The sequence below is a fragment of the Schistocerca serialis genome, unplaced genomic scaffold, assembly GCF_023864345.2.
Source record: "Schistocerca serialis cubense isolate TAMUIC-IGC-003099 unplaced genomic scaffold, iqSchSeri2.2 HiC_scaffold_1202, whole genome shotgun sequence".
Lineage (NCBI taxonomy): Eukaryota > Metazoa > Arthropoda > Insecta > Orthoptera > Acrididae > Schistocerca > Schistocerca serialis.
Window position 1 is genome coordinate 22,501 of NW_026047406.1, and position 5,000 is coordinate 27,500.

The window sequence follows — 5,000 nt, forward strand, 5'->3', positions numbered from 1 at the left end:
CATGCCAGTTAAACACCGACGGGCGGTGAACCAACAGCGTGGGACACAAATCCAACTACGAGCTTTTTAACCGCAACAACTTTAATATACGCTATTGGAGCTGGAATTACCGCGGCTGCTGGCACCAGACTTGCCCTCCAATAGATACTCGTTAAAGGATTTAAAGTGTACTCATTCCGATTACGGGGCCTCGGATGAGTCCCGTATCGTTATTTTTCGTCACTACCTCCCCGTGCCGGGAGTGGGTAATTTGCGCGCCTGCTGCCTTCCTTGGATGTGGTAGCCGTTTCTCAGGCTCCCTCTCCGGAATCGAACCCTGATTCCCCGTTACCCGTTACAACCATGGTAGGCGCAGAACCTACCATCGACAGTTGATAAGGCAGACATTTGAAAGATGCGTCGCCGGTACGAGGACCGTGCGATCAGCCCAAAGTTATTCAGAGTCACCAAGGCAAACGGACCGGACGAGCCGACCGATTGGTTTTGATCTAATAAAAGCGTCCCTTCCATCTCTGGTCGGGACTCTGTTTGCATGTATTAGCTCTAGAATTACCACAGTTATCCAAGTAACGTGGGTACGATCTAAGGAACCATAACTGATTTAATGAGCCATTCGCGGTTTCACCTTAATGCGGCTTGTACTGAGACATGCATGGCTTAATCTTTGAGACAAGCATATGACTACTGGCAGGATCAACCAGGGAGCTGCGTCAACTAGAGCTGAGCAGCCGGCCGCCCGGGAGTGTGTCCCGGGGGCCCGCGCGAACACGCAAGCGTCCGCTCAATTATTCTGCAAACAGGAGGAGGCTGAGCTCCCCTGCACCATACACCTCGAAACCCTCTCAGGTCCCGGCGGCGCGCAGCGCCGTCCTAAGTACTTGGTCGGGTTCGAGAGAGGCGCAATCGCCCGGGGTTTGGCGAGTAGACGCTTTAGGTGCGACCACCCGTGCTCCCAACTGAGCTTGCCGCTGCCGACAGAGGCCCGGGAGCGTGCTGTCGTGGCATTGCCGGCGGGAGACAACACGCGCCACCTACGGTGACCGGCAGCTCCAACGCCAGCGCCACAGAAGGACAAAAGCCCCACTTGGGTGCCGAAGCGAACTCTCCCAGCACAGCGCACGCGCCAACACGTCCGCACAGCTGCGATACAAACCACCTGCGAGAACCGCAGAGGCGACCGAGCAGCAGACGGCGTCGCGGCGCCGAGCGCCGGGCGGCGGCGCATCCTCAGCGCACACAGTCCTCAATCGGACCAGCACACTGCAGATGTCCACCGCGCTTCGCACCGGGCCCGCGAGGACCTACTTTGGCCGCACGGCGCCGCGTGCAGGGTGCGCCGGCGCGCAGCTGCGCCGCCTGCCGCCTCCGTCGGCCGGCGCGCCTGCCACTGGCCGCCCCCACCAGCCGGCTGTAGCGCGTGCGCCCACGCACCGCGCGGCCAGCACGCCGGGAGGCCCCCCCTCACCGGCCGGGGACGGTCCCACCCAGCCACCGCCGCGTATCGCTTCACACCCAGATGCCATTCACGTTCGTGGGCATGGTGGGTATCGCTGGAACAACCGGTTGGTAGCTCAACCGATCGTCGCCATCACTGATTCACCTCTAGCGAGAACAACCGCACCACAACGGTTTACCAGTTGTTCATTTGCGTAACGTCACCAGCAAACGTAGGCGTCCATCGCCATTTGCAAATTCAACGATTGTTGCATGCCTGTGTCAGGTGTCACGACACACTATGTCTGCCCACATACACGCAACAACATGTGCACGCTTCGCGAACACGTGGAAGGTGGCCCCCGTACGTATGCGATGTCCATTGCGCGAACGACTGTCAACCGGCCTCTGTCGCATGTCGCAGATGTGGAACGCAGTGCACCATGCTATCACGGTGTGTGAGAAGAGACGACTACGTCTGACAACACGCGCCACTACATCAACAGACGGCTCATGCTGATCGCCATCCAGGGCATACCACACTGCAATCCAGCTCTTATAGGGAGACGACACGTAGCTGAGTGCACAACATTTGGACCGCATGGTTCGCCGTTGTTGGCGCAGTCGTTGTACGGTCACATGTACCACGATGTATCATTCAGTACATGAGGACCAATGTGCAGTACAGTGTGTGATTTGGACGTACAACATCAGCGGACAGTTGACACAGGCCGTACCACAGCGTAGGCTAAGTGCTTCGCCATGCGAATGCCAATGAACAACTGCAAATGCCAATGAACAACTGCAAAGGGCATTGAGCATGTACGTCCTGCTGCCATCCACATTACAGTGTATAGCTGCAAGGTGTTTAACATGAAGCGATACACTGGGGACCGGGCAGTGCGAGTAGCAAACTATATTGCGGGGGTTGCAGTTAGGCAACACTACACTAATTTAACGCGTCGTATGACAATTACAGAGCAGGTTAAGGCCCAACGTGTGTTGGGTTAAGGCCCAACGTGTGTTGGGTTAAGGCCCAACGTGTGTTGGGTTAAGGCCCAACGTGTGTTGGGTTAAGGCCCAACGTGTGTTGGGTTAAGGCCCAACGTGTGTTGGGTTAAGGCCCAACGTGTGTTGGGTTAAGGCCCAACGTGTGTTGGGTTAAGGCCCAACGTGTGTTGGGTTAAGGCCCAACGTGTGTTGGGTTAAGGCCCAACGTGTGTTGGGTTAAGGCCCAACGTGTGTTGGGTTAAGGCCCAACGTGTGTTGGGTTAAGGCCCAACGTGTGTTGGGTTAAGGCCCAACGTGTGTTGGGTTAAGGCCCAACGTGTGTTGGGTTAAGGCCCAACGTGTGTTGGGTTAAGGCCCAACGTGTGTTGGGTTAAGGCCCAACATAGGTTGGGTTAAGGCCCAACATAGGTTGGGTTAAGGCCCAACATAGGTTGGGTTAAGGCGCAACATAGGTTGGGTTAAGGCGCAACATAGGTTGGGTTAAGGCGCAACATAGGTTGGGTTAAGGCGCAACATAGGTTGGGTTAAGGCGCAACATAGGTTGGGTTAAGGCGCAACATAGGTTAGGTTAAGGCGCAACATAGGTTAGGTTAAGGCGCAACATAGGTTAGGTTAAGGCGCAACATAGGTTAGGTTAAGGCGCAACATAGGTTAGGTTAAGGCGCAACATAGGTTAGGTTAAGGCGCAACATAGGTTAGGTTAAGGCGCAACATAGGTTAGGTTAAGGCGCAACATAGGTTAGGTTAAGGCGCAACATAGGTTAGGTTAAGGCGCAACATAGGTTAGGTTAAGGCGCAACATAGGTTAGGTTAAGGCGCAACATAGGTTAGGTTAAGGCGCAACATAGGTTAGGTTAAGGCGCAACATAGGTTAGGTTAAGGCGCAACATAGGTTAGGTTAAGGCGCAACATAGGTTAGGTTAAGGCGCAACATAGGTTAGGTTAAGGCGCAACATAGGTTAGGTTAAGGCGCAACATAGGTTAGGTTAAGGCGCAACATAGGTTAGGTTAAGGCGCAACATAGGTTAGGTTAAGGCGCAACATAGGTTAGGTTAAGGCGCAACATAGGTTAGGTTAAGGCGCAACATAGGTTAGGTTAAGGCGCAACATAGGTTAGGTTAAGGCGCAACATAGGTTAGGTTAAGGCGCAACATAGGTTAGGTTGAGGCACAATATAGGTTAGGTTGAGGTACCGTATAGGTTAGGTTAAGGTACAGTATAGTTTAGGTTAAGGTACAGTATAGTTTAGGTTAAGGTACAGTATAGTTTAGGTTAAGGTACAGTATAGTTTAGGTTAAGGTACAGTATAGTTTAGGTTAAGGTACAGTATAGTTTAGGTTAAGGTACACATTGTTGTATGGAAAGGTGTAATGGGGGGGGGGGGGGGGGGCGGCCGGTCGGTTTGTTGATTGTGATTATAGTAAGTGGATGCCTGCGGCATCATCTGATTTGCCACGTCAGGATGCACCTTTGGCTCATGACAGGCGGCGCTCCGATTCCATGCTTGTGGCAGACCTGTGTCTTTCATTCCTGCCATTGTTTGTGTGCTGTGAGAGGAGGCAGTATTGTGATGTTGGGTGCACCCCTGTGTAGGACATGTGTGGGTGTTGGTGGCTTAGCTGAGCAATGGTGGTTGTCGGGGGGGTGGGATATTCCGTTTTCTGAGTGGACCTCCCAGTCTGGTTATGACAGTGTGGATTGTCTCATGTGGCGGAGAGGATGCACTGGGTGTTGTTCCATGCTGGTGCTTACATATTGTCTGTGTGCGTGTTACAGGCGGAGAGTAGTGCGTGATAAGAGTGTGTGGCTGCCGTGTGGTTGTGATTGTGAGCAGAGTCTTTCAGCATGTATACGGACAGTTGTATATATTATCTGTATTCTGATGGGTCTATGTATTACTAATCAGCGCCGTGTATACGTTTAATCCGGTTCCAGTCGAAACTGTTGTATCTCTGTACATTAGTGACACGGCGAGCGCGCTATGTAGCTACTCGTCTCGGCAGCTTCCACCGGTGTATGGCAAATGATTATAAGCAATGAGTCGAGTCGTCAATACCGATAGTGTGACGTCACATGTCTGGGGTGGGGGACGCTGCGCCCTTCCGGTGGGTCATGGCCTAGAAAGACGCTCCCCACGCAGGGGGGCTTGGACTGTCATAAACTCTTCCGAGTAATATACTTGCCGTACGTTTTTGCGACTGCGAGTGCAACGCCCACCGGTACCGACATGGATGGAGCGCCTCCTAGCTGACCGCTCAGCATCGGCATTCGTACAGAGAGCAACGCGATCGCGTCTCTAGCTCGTAACTGGTACAGCTCGCAGCTCATGTATAGGGACAGCGGGAATGTCGCATATTGGACATAACTCTTCATGAAACGCAAGTTATAGGGGTGGATTGCACATTGCGACTGCGGGAAAAGTCCGCCGTTCATCCGCTGGAGTTGCGAGTTGGGCGGTTAGGGTGGGGCGCCGGTGGAGTGATTGCCGGTCGACGATTTCGTGCGGCAGAGGCGCTGGCGTTGGGGTGCTGTGGTCGACAGAGGACGCAGGCTTT

At 53.8% G+C, this 5,000-nt stretch overlaps 1 non-coding gene across 1 annotated transcript in view; it reads right to left on the bottom strand.

Moving 5' to 3' along the window:
* LOC126435295 (small subunit ribosomal RNA) overlaps window positions 1-704 on the bottom strand; it is a 1,910-nt gene extending 1,206 nt beyond the window's left edge. Inside the window, exon 1 of the ribosomal RNA XR_007579828.1 lies at window positions 1-704. This exon is cut by the window's left edge and continues 1,206 nt beyond it. This is a non-coding gene — a ribosomal RNA (small subunit ribosomal RNA).
* Between the last annotated feature and the right edge of the window lie 4,296 nt (window positions 705-5,000).